We start from the raw sequence: 17,579 nt of genomic DNA, 5'->3' as shown, positions 1-17,579 counted from the left end.
CATAAATTCTAAAACGGAAGCACGATCAGCCCCTATGCTTTACTGTTACTCCATGTCCATACTTCAGAAACTAAAAAAAGTAAAATGCTAAGAGTTCATTTATTCATTTATCAAATAGTTCAAAAATATGTCCAAGCTGCCTCCCTCAGTTCCTCAAGATGGCTCATGTCACGTCTACAAGGTATACTCTCCCCAGGAAAATCATTTAGCTCCATTTCTCAATGTATCCTAACACGATTCATCCCATTAGCACTTAGGTTTGATTTTGGTTCCAAGATATTTGTAGAGTAGAAATTATGTTTTTCAATACAAGCTACACTCTTTCTCAAGAATGATTCACTCTTTAGAACAAATCTTAAAAATATAAGGGAGAGGAACTGAGACAGTAAATCAGCTGTCTCTAAGGATTTAACCTATTTTTCCCTTGCTTTGTTGTGTTTTTTTTTTAATTGAAGAAGCTGCTATCAACAGAGATACAAAAGCCTGTGACAGCCATAGAAGAAAAGCTCATTATTTAATCAATGGCAAAACATAAAGTGGTGACTCCAACTAAGATGCACGGCCCTGGGAACCCCCAACCGCAAAGTCAGGTTAGACACACGCCTCCCTGCCCTGCGTGGATATAAGCAACCCTTGGACTGAGAGTGAGAAAGGAACAAGCCAGAAGACTTGTTCATCTTCAAGATGAATGCCCTCATACTATCAAAATGTCTACTAGTTAGTTCATCCAGTGTGTGAAAATGAATGTTTCCCATACAAACATCTTTAAAAATGGAACAAGATATAAAAGACATTTCAATTTCAAATCAGGACAACTCTGATAAGGGGTTTCAAAAGATAAAGTCTTCACAGAAACTCAATTCAAGAGTGTGTTTCTCTCCCCTAACCTTTTCTTCCTCCTCTTGTTAAACCACAGGTAAGAAATCCATACCTGAAGGACCTGCGAAGGAGAATCTGCAACTTTTATTATCAAACATTTTATAGTAACTTTTTTTATTAAAAGGTAGAATTACATTAAATAGTAGAGGGAAAAGGGAGAATGCCACACAGATTACATTATTTCAACATTTCAAGAAATGTGCTATCCACATCACTACAGATTCAAAAAATGACTAAGTACATGTAAAACAGATATGTGTTTATGTGTCCACATGTTTAAGTACATGCAAATAATACTGTAGTAAATAAGAGTACTGGGCTCTGGATTCCAAATACCAAAGTTTTAAATACCTTTCCATTATTTATAATCTATGTGACCAGGGACAAGACACTTAACTGCTATTTGCCTTAATTTGTACATCTGTGAAATGGGGACAACGGAATATACCACACAGGATGTGGTAAGTACTCAGTGAGTTATAATACATAATGAGAGCTTAGAACAGTGTGTGGCACATAGTAAGGGTTTAACCAATATTGGCTCTTATTATTATAAGCTGGAGAGCTTCATAACATGAAAAATGACTAACTTCACTTACATGAAATTTTGTGTTGAACTTTTAAAACGAAAGGTTCTGAATTTCACTATCTGGTCTGCATGCAATGATTAATCTAAATAATTAAGAATGAGTTTGGAGGTATTTTAAATTAACTTTATGAGGAGAAGGTGACTCATATCATGGTTGTTACTTTCTTAAATGTGCAGTAAAATCCTTATCTCTTCTTCATAAGAGCCTGGAGTAGATGTGAGGAGATTTGGCTGCAAACAACAGCAAAGAATATTTCAAAGGTAATCAATAATCTAAGATAGACTTCGCTTTCTCTGACATTAATTTCAACAACATTGTTCACTCCTCAATCTCCAGTGAGTAGATTACCCAGCATAATAGGTGCTTGTTGAATCAACTAAAAATACAATATTACAGTGTACTCTGTGTGACATACTTATTTTAAATGAGGTGACATTTACCCACTCAGGCTCATAATGACTGACCATAGTTATAATTTCAGTGCCTACTTTGTAATTAGGAAGTATCCTTATCTAAGATAACAAAGGGAGAAAACTAGTACAGCTCTTGCCACATCTATCTACTTGTTCATCACACACTATGCATTTATAATGAGGTACAAATGAGCCACAGAAGATATTCTATCTGCTATAAAGCAGAGAAAGACACTAAGAACTCAATGGAAGCTTATATAAGAAGTTGGCCTTTAATCAGATATAGTTTCCAAACAAACTTATTACTTCTAGGAAACCTCTGACTAAATGACAACTACTTTCAAATAAGCTAACTGCTGAAATTGATTGGCCATAGAAATCATGGAGAAACGTGACAGCGTCGAAGGAGATTCATGCTATTTTATTTGGTTGTAATGCTATTTGAAATTAGGGTAAAAAGGATAGTCAGGGCTTCCCTGGTGGCGCAGTGGTTGCGAGTCCGCCTGCCGATGCAGGGGACGCGGGTTCGTGCCCCGGTCTGGGAAGATCCCACATGCCGCGGAGCGGCTGGGCCCGTGAGCCATGGCCGCTGAGCCTGCGCATTCGGAGCCTGTGCTCCGCAATGGGAGAGACCACAGCAGTGAGAAGCCAGCGTACCGCAAAAAAAAAAAAAAAAAAAAAAAAAAAGGATAGTCAAAACAACTGATGTCTATACATACATACCTCAGTTCAAAGAGAAAAACACATTCTGACATTGGCTTACAGTCGATTTTTATTAATAAATCATACTTTCTCACTGGTTTCCATTTCAAAAATAGAAACATGCTCTCATGGACAGCATTCCCCTAAAAGATTAAAACATCTGCAAAGCTCACCACCGCAATCTGGTGTTGGTACCGCTAGGCAGCAGAGGGAGGACGCGTCCGCATGGGGCTGCAGTCAGACTCAGTCCCTCCCTCATTCGACATTGTGTAAGCTGTTTACTATTACTGGACGTGTGTGACCATGGGCGAACCACTCAGTCTCCTTAACTGTAAGATGAGATCACAGCTCTCTTACAGCTCACTGTGAGGGTCAAATTAACCCAGTAAGAGAGTGTATGTCAAAGTGCCACACCAAGTGCCTCACTCAATCACAGCTGAATTCTCTTCCCAACTGTCTTTCATTAGCCCACATCTAACAAACACCAAAATATCTTCTAGATGCTCAGACTGCCTCTCTATGATTCTCTCCTTCCCTTCTCCAGGAAATAGATATTTTAAATGCTTGATAAGATCTTAACTACACACACGTATTACTTAAGCTTCCATTCAGCACCTCCACCCTCAATGAACTCAAAGACTGGCTGGGAAGACAAAAAAGCAACAATACTATGAGGCGTGTACTGAAAGATGCACGTACAAAGTGCATGGAGGAACACCAAGAATGGAATAGTAACAGCATCTGAGAAATATCATAGCTTTGGGTGTATGCAACTTTTCTATAAGCCTAAATTTATTTTTAAATAAAAAGTTAAATTATCCAAAAAAAAAAAAAAGAAAGAAATATCATAGCTTCACCAAGACTGTGGAATCGGAAATGAATCTTAAACAAGGAAATGATCTTTTAAGATAAAGTAATAGCATATTCAAAAGAACTTACTTTTCACTTCGGATGTTTATAAAGTCTGACAGAACCAGTTTCTATTCAAAAGATACTGGAGGTTACAGAACGATGAACTCTCAGATGACCACAAGGGCTTGCCAGGCTGAAAAGCTCCACATATACTAATCCTGTGTCTAATATATATCAGTTCCTATGTTAAGACATTGAGGAAAGAACCATAAATAAAACACACATGGTCTCAGGAAGTTTACATTAGAATGGTAGACACAGAAAATAAAAAGGAAACCTACTCCCCCCCTGAAAAAAAAGTCCTATGAATCTACCCCTCTAGACTGAACTACGTACCTGGTCCAACTTGTCCAAAGAACACTGACCAGTGGCCTATGAGATATAAGAGCTCTACCCAACGACAATGTCTTACTCTGGGGATAAAGATTACCAGATACAACCACATCTTCCTTCAGGGAGTTTAAATACAAGATAGATACACACACACACACACAGAGCCACAGAGTGTGTAAACACAAAGGCCGAGCCAGTGAGAAGGCAGTATGCAGAAGCCAAGGGTATCAGGGGGCAGACTTATATTTGCCAAAGTATGCTCTATTGTTCCCATTGGTCCCGTGAGATGCTTCACATATACACCCAAATCCCCAAAAAAGGGAGTAGAGTGGGACAAGGAAAATTCTGCCTAATGTACACAACTACTGAGCATCACAACTCCTACTTGCATATAAGATACCCTGAGAAGCTCTATGGTGGAAAAAAAAGAAACAAACTTGTTTATCACCATTCAACCTGATGTTTATCAAAATTATTTGGCTAAATAAACTACTATCTTTCTTTAATACAACACTTAGTAACTTATTCCACAGCAGAATTACTGATCTACAGACACTACCTCAAGAAACGAGAGAGAGAAAAATTACCATGACATGGCCCTCAAGCAGATTTGGAGACTGTTAATAACATTATCTTTTTTATTCCAAAACGACAAAAGAGAGAATTCAGTTTAAACTGGTCCAGGATTGGAATACCCAAATGTCTGGCTAAAGCAAATGATTCCCATAGATAAAATCCCAACAAGTATAATCAAAAAAATCAAAAACACATAAGAAAACAAGTTACTATTATTGAACATTAGACACGATATCAGAATCAGATATTCAGAGACTGTAGACAATGGAATTATCAACTACAGAACACAAAGTTAGTATGTTTTTATATGCTGAAAGAAATAAATGAATATTTTAAAATATCAAGGAAAAAGCAACTATCAAAAAGCAGATTCTGAAAAGAACCAATTAGAACATCTGGAAATAAAGCTATACTAATTAAATTATAATCCAAATGGACAGGGCTTGATACAGTTAAAGAGAAAACTGGTGAACTGGTAGATCTGAAAAAATTATCCAGAATACAGCACAGACAGATGAACACTATGAAAGAAATTCACAGACATGTAATTTAGAAGAAGGGGTCCATATATACCTCCCCAGAATTCTACATGAAGACAACAGAATAAGGGAGAGGCAATGTTAAATGAGTAATGGCTGATAAATGCTAAAAGTCTCAAAATAAGAAAACCCAATGGATTTCTTGCCAGATAAAATAAAACCCATTAACCTACAATCACTTTATTCCATTAACTATTTACACACATTAACATTCAAAAGATTTTGGCATTCATTATTTTAAAATAATAGACATTATAAAGCCATCAAGACAAGAAGGAAAGAAACATGAGATAGGGAATAACAAGGAGTAGAGAAAGAAAATTGTAACAGAAAACCCAGAGAAGTTATTCTTTAAAAACCTAAAACTGATGTACCTTGTAAGCTAATTCAGAAAGGCAAACAAAAAAGTACATTTCTTCTTATCTCATAAAGAAAACACATCAAATACTCAGGAGGCATATTAAATGATATACATTAAATGGACCAAGTTATTACATTTTATAAGCATTAATCTGTAATCAAACTTGCCTGAGTGTGCTCTGACAGCAATAAGACCCAGTGGCTCACAACTTCTTTTCTGCCTTCATGCTTTTCACAACTCACTCCATAAATAAAAATGGTCATCATTTGGGGAAGAGGAACCAAGACACAACTCATAATGCAAGTACATAAAAATATGTGTGTGTTGGGTGGGGGGGAATCCCCCCTGGTGGCAGTGGTTAGGACTCCACGCTTCCACTGCAGGGGACATGGGCTTGATCCCTGGTCAGGGAACTAAGATCCCACATGCTGTGCAGTGTGGCAAAAAAAAAAAAAAAAAATGTGTTGGGGCATGTAAGGTGAAATTGTTCCTTCTCCTCTCCCAGATTCTGGTATGTACCACCTTTCATGAGAATCTTCAAGTCTCAACAGTTTCCTAGAAAGGTACCACAGCAGAAAGGTAGTAACATAGATTTGAACGCCAGCCCCACCTCTTAACAGGTGTGTAACCTCAGGCAAGTTATTTAACTTCATTTTGTCTCAGTTTCCTCTCTTTAAAATAAAAATATTCACCTTATGATGGTGATCAGAGAATTAAATGAAGTATATTTAAAGTACTTTAAAATGTTTGGCACATTATGTGAATGCATTAAAAGGCAGCTGAAAGCACAGGACTTTTCTGAGCTGTTCTAAAATAATAATTGATTTTAAATACCATTATAAAGAGCTTTCACAGTTACTTCATCCAATCTCATTTCACAATAAGAAAACTGAGGTTAGAGAGAGCTTAACTGCTCGAACTTTTCAGTCTGATTCCCTGAATTTCTTTTAAAGCAGGCATCCCCAACTCCGGGCCGCACAGCAGGAGGTAAGCAGCGGGCAAGGGAGAGAAGCTTCATCTGCCGCTCCCCATTGCTTGCGTTACTACCTGAACCATCCGCCCCCCGTCCCTGACCCCATCTGTGGAAAAATTGTTTTCCACAAAACTGGGCCCTGCTGCCAAAAAGGTTGTGGACCACTGTTTCAAAGAACTGAATGCTTATCTGCAATATACATAAACATTAGTACTCTACATTTCTATCCAAGATGGCAATTTTCTCCTATTATCATTGTTTTGATTTTTTATAAACAGCTTGAATTCTACTGCATGGAAGGAATACAAACACACATTTGTCAACCAAGCAGAATACACAGATATTTTGCTTTACAATGTGCACCTAAGGTAGCAGTATGTGTAGCTGGTTCATTAGTTGTCATAGCTGCCTGTCCCAGATAAAAAGGTCTACTGACTTGCCAAGGCATACTCTGAATTTCTCTCCTACCTTTATTTCCAACTGTTGAAACCTGACCTCTAGACAAATTCTCCTTCTCTGTGAAGCCTATTCCAAGACCCAATATTCACCTTTCTCCTTCAGGCACTTTATTTCACATCTATGCTGCTTAGTCTTAAATTCTACTCCTTTTGTTTTTTTAACCTCTTAATTGGGAGTATAATTGTTTTATAATGGTGTGTTAGTTTCTGCTGTATAACAAAGTCAGTCAGTTATATATATACATATATCCCCAGATCTCCTCCCTCTTGCATCTCCCTCCCACCCTCCCTATCCCACCCCTCTAGGTGGACACGAAGCCCCGAGCTGATCTCCCTGTGCTATGTGGCTGCTTCCCACTAGTTATCTATTTTACATTTGGTAGTGTATATATGTCCATGCCACTCTGTCACTTTGTCCCAGTTTACCTTTTGCCCTCCCCATGTCCTCATCTCCATTCTCTACGCTTGTGTCTTTATTCCTGTCCTGCCCCTAGGTACTTCAGAACCATTTTTTTTTTAGATTGCATATATATGTTTTAGCATACGGGACTTGTTTTGCTCTTTCTGACTTACTTCACTCTGTATGACAGTCTCTAGGTCCATCCACCTCACTACAAATAACTTAATTTCATTTCTTTTTTATGGTCGAGTAATATACCATTGTATGGATGTGCCACATCTTCCTTATCCATTCATCTGTCGATGGACACTTAGGTTACTTCCATGTCCTGGCTATTGTAAACAGAGTTGCAATGAACATTGTGGTACATGACTCTTTTTGAATTATGGTTTTCTCTCTGCTAGGTCATATGGTAGTTCTATTTTTAGTTTTTTAAGGAACCTCCATACTGGTCTCCATAGTGGCTGTATCAATTTACATTCCCACCAACAGTGCAAGAGGGTTCCCTTTTCTCCAACACAACCCAGCATTTATTGTTTGTAGATTTTTTAATGATGACCATTCTGACAGGTGTGAGGAGACAGATCATTGCAGTTTTGATTTGCATTTCTTCCATGATTAGTGATGTTGAGCATCCTTTCATGTGTTTGTTGGCAATCTGTATATCTTCTTTGGATAAATGTCTATTTAGGTCTTCTGCCCATTTTTGGATTGGGTTGTTTGTTGTTTTGATATTGAGCTGCATGAGCTGCTTGTATATTTTGGAGATTAGTCCTCTGTCAGTTGCTTCATTTGGAAATATTTTCTCCCATTCTGAGGGTTGTCTTTTCGTCTTGTTTATGGTTTCCTTTGCTGTGCAAAAGCTTTGAAGTTTCATTAGGTCCCATTTGTTTATTTTTGTTTTTATTTCCATTTCCCTAGGAGGTGGGTCAAAAAGGATCTTGCTGTAACTTATGTCATAGAGTGTTCTGCCTATGTTTTCCTCTGACAGTTTGATAGTGTCTGGCCTTACATTTAGGTCTTTAATCCATTTTGAGTTTATTTTTGTGTATGGTATTAGGGAGTGTTCTAATTTCATTCTTTTACATGTAGCTGTCCACTTCTCCCAGAACCACTTACTGAAGAGGCTGTCTTTTCTCCCTTGAATATTCTTGCCTCCTTTATCAAAGATAAGGTGACCATACGTGTATGGATTTATCTCTGGGCTCTATCCTGTTCCACTGATCTATATTTCTGTTTTTGTTTCAGTATCATACTGTCTTGATTACTGTAGCTTTGTAGTATAGTCTGAAGTCTGGGAGCCTGATTCCTCCAGCTCCGTTTTTCTTTCTCAAGATTGCTTTGGCTATTTGGGGTCTTTTGTGTTTCCATACAAATTGTGAAATTTTTTGTTCTAATTCTGTGAAAAATGCCAGTGGTAGTTTCACAGGGATTGCACTGAAGCTGTAGATTGCTTTGGGTAGTAGAGTCATTTTCACAATATTGATCCTTCCAATCTGAGAACGTGGTATATCTCTCCATCTGTTTGTATCATCTTTAATTTCTTTCATCAGTGTCTTATAGTTTTCTGCATACAGGTCTTTTGTCTCCTTAGGTAGGTTTATTCCTAGGTATTTTATTCTTTTTGTTGCAATGGTAAATGGGAGTGTTTCCTTAATTTCTCTTTCAGATTTTTCATCATTAGTGTATAGGAATGCAAGAGATTTCTGTGCATTAATTTTGTATCCTGCTACTTTACCAAATTCATTGATTAGCTCTAGTAGTTTTCTGGTAACGTATTTAGGATTCTCTATGTATAGTATCATGTCATCTGCAAACAGTGACAGTTGTACTTCTTCTTTTCTGATTTGCTTTTTTTTTTTTTTTTTTTTTTTGCGGTAGACGGGCCTCTCACTGTTGTGGCCTCTCCCGTTGCAGAGCACAGGCTCCGGACACACAGGCTCAGCGGCCATGGCTCATGGGCCCAGCCGCTCCGTGGCATGTGGGATCTTCCCGGACCGGGGCATGAACCCGTGTCCCCTGCATCGGCAGGCGGACTCTCAACCACTGCACCACCAGGGAAGCCCTGGATTCCTTTTATTTCTTTTCAGTCTCTGATTGCTGTGGCTAGGACTTCCAAAACTATGTTGAATAACAGTGGTGAGAGTGGGCAAACTTGTCTTGTTCCTGATCTTAGTGGAAAGAGTTTCATGGGCTTCCCTGGTGGTGCAGTGGTTGAGAGTCCGCCTGCCAATGCAGGGGACATGGGTTCGTGCCCCGGTCCGGGAGGATCCCACATGCCACGGAGCGGCTGGGTCCGTGAGCCATGGCCGCTGAGCCTGCGCGTCTGGAGCCTGTGCTCCACAACGGGAGAGGCCACAGCAGTGAGAGGCCCGCGTACCACCAAAAAAAAAAAGGAAAGAGTTTCAGTTTTTCATCACTGACAGCGATGTTGGTTGTGGGTTTGTCACATATGGCCATTATTATGCTAACGTAAGTTCCCTCTATGCATACTTTCTGGAGGGTTTTTATCATACACGGGTGTGAATTTTGTCCAAAGCTTTTCCTGCATCTATTGAGATGGATGATCGTATGGTTTTTCTCCTTCAATTTGTTAATATGGTTTATCACATTGATTGATTTGCATATATTGAAGAATCCTTGAATTCCTGGGATAAACCCCACTTGATCATGGTGTATGATCCTTTTAATGTACTGCTGGATTCTGTTTGCTAGTATTTTGTTGAGGATTTTCGCATCTATGTTCATCAGTGATAGTGGCCTGTAGTTTTCTTTTTTTGTGACATCTTTGTCTGGTTTGGTAACAGGGTGATGGTGGCCTCGTAGAATGAGTTTGAGAGTGTTCCTCCCTCTACCATATTTTGGAAGAGTTTGAGAAGGATATATGTTAGCTCTTCTGTAAATGTTTCACAGAATTCACCTGTGAAGCCATCTGGTCCTGAGCTTTTGTTTGTTGGAAGATTCCTTTTTTTTTTTTTAATTTATTTTTGGCTGCATTGGGTCTTTGTTGCTGTGTGTGGGCTCTCTCTAGTTGCGGTGAGTAGGGGCTACTCTTTGTTGCGGTACGCAGGTTTCTCATTTCAATGGTTTCCCTTGTTGCAGAGCACGGGCTCTAGGCCTGCGGGCTTCAGTACTTGTGGCATGTGAGCTCAGTAGTTGTGGCTCACAGGCTCTAGAGCACAGGCTCAGTAGTTGTGGCATATGGGCTTCACTGATCCATGCCATGTGGGATCTTCCTGGACCAGGGCTCGAACCCATGTCCCCTTCACTGGCAGCCGGATTCTTAACCACTGCACCACCAGGGAAGCCCTGTTGTAAGATTTTTAATCACAGTTTCAATTTCAGTGCTTGTGACTGGTCTGTTTATATTTTCTATTTCTTCCTGTTTCAGTCTCGGAAGGTTGTGCTTTTCTAAGAACTTCTCCATTTCTTCCAGGTTGTCCATTTTATTGGCACAGAGTTGCTTGTAGTAATCTCTCATGATCCTTTGTATTTCTGCAGTGTCAGTTGTTACTTCTCCTTTTTCATTTCTAAGTCTGTTGATTTGAGTCTTCTCCCTTTTTTCTTTATGAGTCTGACTAATGGTTTATCAATTTTGTTTATCTTCTCAAAGAACCAGCTTTTAGTTTTATTGATCTTTGCTATTGTTTCCTTCATTTCTTTTTCATTTATTTCTGATCTGATCTTTATGATTTCCTTCCTTCTGCTAACTTTGGGGGTTTTTTTGTTCTTCTTTCTCTAATTGCTTTAGGTGTAAGGTTAGGTTGTTTATTTGAGATTTGTTTTCTTTCTTGAGGTAGGATTGTATTGCTATAAACTTCCCTCTTAGAACAGCTTTTGCTGCATCCCATAGCATTTGGGTCGTCATGTTTTCACTGTCATTTGGTATTTTTTGATTTCCTCTTTGATTTCTTCAGTGATCTCTTGGTTATTAAGTAGTGTATTGTTTAGCCTCCATGTGTTTGTATTTCTTCCAGATTTTTTCCTGTAATTGATATCTAGTCTCATAGCATTGTGGTCAGAAAAGATACTTGATACGATTTCAATTTTCTTAAATTTACCAAGGCTTGATATGTAACCCAAGATATGATCTATCCTGGAGAATGCTGCATGAGCACTTGAAAGTGTATTCTGTTGTTTTTGGATGGAATGTCCTATAAATATCAATTAAATCCATCTTGTCTAATGTGTCTTTTAAAGCTTGGGTTTCCTTATTTATTTTCATTTTGGATGATCTGTCCATTGGTGAAAGTGCAGTGTTAAGGTCCCCTACTGTTGCTGTGTTACTGTTGATTTCCCCTTTTATGGCTGTTAGCATTTGCCTTAAGTATTGAGGTGCTCCTACGTTAGGTGCATAAATATTTACAATTGTTGTATCTTCTTCTTGGATTGATCACTTGATCATTATGTAGTGTCCTTCTTTGTCTCTTCTAATAGTCTTTATTTTCAAGTCTATTTTGTCTGATAGGAGAATTGCTACTCCAGCTTTCTTTTGACTTCCATTTGCATGGAAAATCTTTTTCCATCCCCTCACTTTCAGTCTATATGTGTCCCTAGGTCTGAAGTGGGTCTCTTGTAGACAGCATATATACGGCTCTTGTTTTTGTATCCATTCATCCAGTCTATGTCTTTTGGTTGGAGCATTTAATCCATTTACATTTAAGGTAATTATCAATATGTATGTTTCTATTACCATTTTCTTAATTCTTTTGTAGGTCTCTTCCTTCTCTTGTATTTCCTGCCTAGAGAAGTTCCTTTAGCATTTGTTGTAAAGCTGGTTTGGTGGTGCTGAAATCTCTTAGCTTTTGCTTGTCTGTAAAGGTTTTAATTTCTCCGTGGAATCTGAATGAGATCCTTGCTGGGTAGAGTAATCTTGGTTGTAGGTTTTTCCCTTTCATCACTTTAAATGTGTCCTGTCACTCCCTTCTGGCTTGATGAGTTTATGCTGAAAGATCAGCTGTTAACCTTATGAGGATTCCCTTGTATGTTATTTGTTGCTTTTCCCTTTCTGCTTTTAATATTTTTTCTTTGTATTTTACAATTTTTGATAGTTTGATTAATATGTGTCTCGGTGTGTTTCTCCTTGGACTTATCCTGTATGGGACTCTCTGTGCTTCCTGGACTTGACTATTTCCTTTCCCATGTTAGGGAAGTTTTCAAGGATAATCTCTTCAAATATTTTCTCAGACCTTTTCTTCTTCTCTTATTCTGGGACCCCTATAATTCGAATGTTGCTGCATTTAATTTTGTCCCAGATGTCTCTGAGACTGTCCTCAATTCTCTTCATTGTTCTGCTCTGTGGTAGTTATTTTCACTATTTTATTTTCCAGGTCAGTTATCCATTCTTCTGCCTCAGTTATTCTGCTGATTCCTTCTGGAGAATTTTTAATTTCAGTTACTGTGTTGTTCATCATTGTTTGTTTGCTCTTTAGTTCTTCTAGGTCCTTGTTAAACATATCTTGTATTTTCTCCATTCTATTTCCAAGATTTTGGATCATCTTTACTATCTTTCCTCTGAATTCCTTTTCAGGTAGACTGCCTATTTCCTCTTCATTTGTTTGGTCTGGTGGGTTTTTACCTTGCTCCTTCATCTTCTGCGTATTTCTCTGTCTTCTCATTTTGTTTAACTTACTGTGTTTGGGGTCTCCTATTCACAGGCTGCAGGTTCATAGTTCCCATTGTTTTGGGTGTCTGCTCCCAATGGGTGAGGTTGGTTCAGTGTCTTGTGTAGGCTTCCTGGTGGAGGGGACTGGTGCCTGTGTTCTGGTGGGTGGGGCTGGATCTTGTCTTTCTGGTGGGCAGGACCGCATCTGGTAGTATGTTTTGGGGTGTCTGTGAACTTATTATGATTTTAGGCAGCCTCTCTGCTAATGGGTGGTGTTGTTTTCCTGTCTTGCTAGTTGTTTGGCATGGGGCATCCAGCACTGGAGCTTGCTGGCCTTTGGCTGGAGCTGGGTCTTAGCGTTGAGACGGAGGTCTCTGTAAGAGCTCTCACTGTTTGATATTACGTGAGGCTGGGAGGTCTCTGGTGGACCAGTGTCCTGAACTCAGCTCTCCCACCTCAGAGGCTCAGGCCTGACACCTGGCCGGAGCACCAAGACCCTGCCAGCCACACAGCTACTAGAGCTGAAGGGCTCCTGCAGAGGCGGTTGGGCGGGGGGGGGGGGACGGTGGCATGCAGCTGGGGCTCACCGCGGGAACAAGGACACTGGCAGCAGAAGTTCTGGGAAGTACTCCTTGATGTGAGCTCTCCCGGAGTCCACCATTAGCCCCACCAAAGGGCCTGTCGTTCTACTCCTTTTGATACTTATTACTTTTGAAGACTGGGTTCTTTAAGCAAAAGTTATGTCTGACTCATTTCAATGTCTCCTAGAGCAGCTCCTCACTGAATCACTTCACTCACTCGTAGGCCAAAAGATATGCTGGATGCAACGGCTTGGTGCTATAATGCCAGCCAAAAAGTTGGCAGAGTTGAGTCTAGAAATCAGGTCTTCTGGCTCTCAGTCTTATGCAGTCCCCTGGCTCTAGCTCATGGACTACCAACCCACAGATATTCAAGGAACTAAGCCAAACACACACTGCCAACTAGATTCTAGGAGAAGAACAGCCAGAGTCCTGAATTTTATTTTCACAATTCTACATTGTACTTAGACTCTTCCTTAGTAATTAGAGCATTTCCAAATACTTCTTGGGAACTAGAGGAAAGACGTCAGCAGAAAAGCCAATCTGCCCCTTTCTCTTAAAAACTGACCATGAACCACCTTTATGCAAAAGGCGACAGTGGGATTTTGCAGTCTTTACACATTCCTGCCCTAAGACATCAGTTGCTGTTATTTCTTCTTGCTATCTGAAGCATGCCTTTGCTTTATATCCCATCTTACACTAGAATCTTTATAGAGTGCACACTGTGTTCATCTCTATTCTGATAACCTAGGACCAGTTAAACAATTAAAACCATACAACAGTTAATCAACTTGCCAAGTACACTTCAAAAAGAAATCTTACATTCTATATTAAATGCCAACAAGCTTTACCCTCTACTTTGCCCCTGTCTGCCTCTCCCTAACCTCACTTACACCATTGAACACTAGTATAAAATCAATGGGCTGAAATTTTCAACAAGAAAAGAAAACAAAGAGAGAGAAAACAAGATAATTTAGGTGGATTTAATATATATTATTCAAGGATTGGAAGGCTAGCTTTGGGGGACTTTCTTTGGGAGGAAAGCAATTTATAGCAAACTGAGCGGAAGAAAGGCAGCCTGGAATCTGAGACGCTGAGCAAAGTTCCCCGTGCCTGTGCTGTTATTTGTGGCATTCATTATTGAGGCCAAAACATGACATTTCTGGAGGCCTCTCAACTTGGAGGAATTTGTGCAACTGCTTACCCGGCGGATTGCAGTCAACACCACACACCACTGGCGTTTTATAAAACACCATCACTGTCTCCGTGTAGGCCCCTCCACACTGCAGTTATTGTGCACTGAGAAGACAGTGCTGGGAAGCGTACAATGCAATCCATACAGCACAGCCCTTGAGCCATGTATTCTGCACTAGCTCTAAACTACACTATGCAAGTATAAAAGGCCAACGAAAGAAAGGTATGCACAGAGCAAACACAACAACTGAGACACTGTCGTGGGAGGTGGAGGAAATCAAAGATAACCAAACAGAAGGGGAAAGGAGTATCTTAAAAAGTCACAGGTCATCATTTATCGGATCATTCTTTTCCTACCAATCTGAATGACACACCTCTGTCCCAAAGTTCATTCAAATCCTGGCAAAAAGGAAGAAAGAAACCACATCCAATGATTGTGTATATGTGTATTCAAAATGTAACTCCAGAAGTAAATGAGACATTTATACTAAAGGAAGATTTTAAAGTTCCCTGATCATTATTAAGTTTGAAAGAGTTTTTCTGACTGCTCAAAAAAAAAAGTGTATTATATAAAAAATATATAAACATACACACGTAGATATAGTATAAATAAATATGTGTATATACACACACATACACATGTATACATACACACACATACCTATTGTTTTTTCTTTGAGTAGTTGAAAAAATTTTTCCAAACTTAATTTTCATTAACGATCAGGAAAAATTTGTATATATGTATATCGATAGACAGACATGCATTATCAAAATTACATAAGCATGTAGGTTTCTTAAAAGACACTACAAAGAATGATAAGAAGAAATCTTTCTTCCTTCAAGACCAGCCTCTAAAAGAAGAGGGAAGAAAAAGAAAAATCCTCTCATAGTTCATTACAGACTCTCTATTTCTTTCCATTCCACAGGATTCAAGGAATTATGCTTCAACACTGAGGAAATTCTGCAGTGCTGTTGACATGAATGACATAAAATACTATTCAATATAGTTTTAGGTGCTAGAAATAAAAATGAAAAAGCTGCTACAAAACAAAACACACACTAGACCAGAACGCACTGCACAATACCCTCCGGTAACTGTGTCCTGCAATATTAAAGGAAACCCTAGTGTAGCTAGATGCATACACGCTCACCTTTAATAAAATCACATGCATACCTTAATGAACTCCTGAAGAACAGAGGAGCTTGCCTTTCTTCTATATTATAAAACCCTATTTCATGAGCTCAATGATTCCCATTCTATCCAAGTCTAAATGCAGTACTGAGATGGCATGCTTTTCTACCCCAGTCTGCTGGTGTTTGAAATGTTTCATAATTCTTAACTGAGTACACAATTCATCTCATAAGCAACCAGGTAAGTTTAGATCACAAACAAGATAGAAAAATGTTTCATCTTTATGGTACATGGAAAATGGCAAACAAATGCTAATTTTATTTTTAATAAATATAACATCAAACTTTTACTCTTTCATCCATAGCCACAACCTTCATTTCTAAGGTGGTTATAGTTTTTATTTTCCACAAACCAGAGGTTTTCAGCTGTTTTCAGGACACAAGAATCAACTAGCTAACCAAAGGGTGTCCTCTTGGAGGACGTCTATCTCCAGCTGCAGGACAGGCCTGCCGACGGCTATTCCAGAAGCCAAGTCTACTCCTCTCACCAATATGCTCGCTCCAGGGTAATCTGAAAGCCAAGCTCTAGAATGGAGCTTCAGAAAAATCTCACATAACCTCCAGGGCGATGGATCGTGAAGCTTGTTAAGCAAACTATTTACTGATGAAACGTAAATATCCACACACACATTTTACACAAGGAATTATACTTATTTTTTTTGCTTTAACTAAACGATAAAGAATAATAAACACCTCTGTCAGTTCTAATATGTGTCGGTTGCTCAGCTGTTCATAAAATGTGGTCCCTTAAATGCCTTCCTTTGGTAATAAAAGTTTAATGTAACGGTATTGTAGCATATGAGGAAAAATCATCTAAATCTTCATTTCCTCTAAGCGAACAGCTGCCAAAGAGCCTGCAATTTCTCAGATGCAAAATCCAACTATATTTCTATTCCTAGAGCTTAAAGTAGATAAATTGATCTTTGATGTTGTTTTCTTAATCCAGCTGGCTCTGGCCAATGTTTCTCTTCTGACTCTCCAACAAGAGGATTAAGTCCTTGGACAGCAGAGATGGGTTTATTCAAAATTTTCAATATAGGGACTTCCCTGGCGGTCCAGTGGTTGGGACATCGCCTTCCAATGCGGGGGGTGCGGGTTCGATCCCTGGTCGGGGAGCTAAGATCCCACATGCCTCACGGCCAGGGAGCCAAGACATAGAGCAGAGGCAGTATTGTAGCAAATTCAATGAAGCCTTTAAAGGGTGGACCACATTGAAAAAAAATCTTAAAAAAAAAAAAAATTTTTCAATATAAAGTGTACTGTTTTTAAATCTTGTTTTTCCTCCTGCTTATAAAAGGACTAACGTTTGATTTTTTGAATCGAAGCAAGTTCTTTTAATTACAAAGTGAATGTGATTATTTAAGTGGTATATGTTTATATTATGGACCTTCCAAGTCACTAAGTTATGGATAAAATATAATAGCAAGATACTGAGAATTCATCCAAGGCAAAGGACGTTAGCATTTTCATCAAATGTTCAAGAACAATAGTAAGATCCTGAGAAAAAATATAGTCAGGAGTTCAAAATATCATGATGATAATAATTGCACCTAATATTGATCAAGCCCTTACTATATGTTGGGCATTGCTCAAAGCAAATCAGAACCAGACAAATTCAGCCAGACACTTAATAAGACTTCCCACAGTCTTACTGTAGGAACTCTACTTCACTCACTTCCCGACCACTCGGGGAAAATTCCCCACCAGCAATGTTCAATTTCAAGGAGGAGCTAACTGATCAATTCACCATATACCTGGGGAACAGGTGCTCTGCCAGGGAGTGCCTTGGTAGGCAGCATGTTATGGCCTCTCAAAGCAGTTTTGGGTTTTTTGGGGTTTGGGGTGGGGTTTTTTTTGCGGTACACGGGCCTCTCA

General features: G+C 39.1%; 1 protein-coding gene across 15 annotated transcripts in view; it reads right to left on the bottom strand.

Annotated features, from left to right (window-relative positions):
• Positions 1–17,579, bottom strand: part of EPB41L2 (erythrocyte membrane protein band 4.1 like 2) — a 275,854-nt gene that overhangs the window by 142,624 nt on the left and 115,651 nt on the right. The gene's annotated exons all lie outside the window — the stretch shown is intronic.

Source organism: Mesoplodon mirus (genome assembly GCF_964341445.2).
Source record: "Mesoplodon mirus genome assembly, chromosome: 10".
In the NCBI taxonomy this organism is placed as follows: Eukaryota; Metazoa; Chordata; class Mammalia; order Artiodactyla; family Ziphiidae; genus Mesoplodon; species Mesoplodon mirus.
The sequence above is the reverse complement of the archived record's forward strand: the minus strand, read 5'-3'. Positions and strand labels throughout refer to the sequence as shown.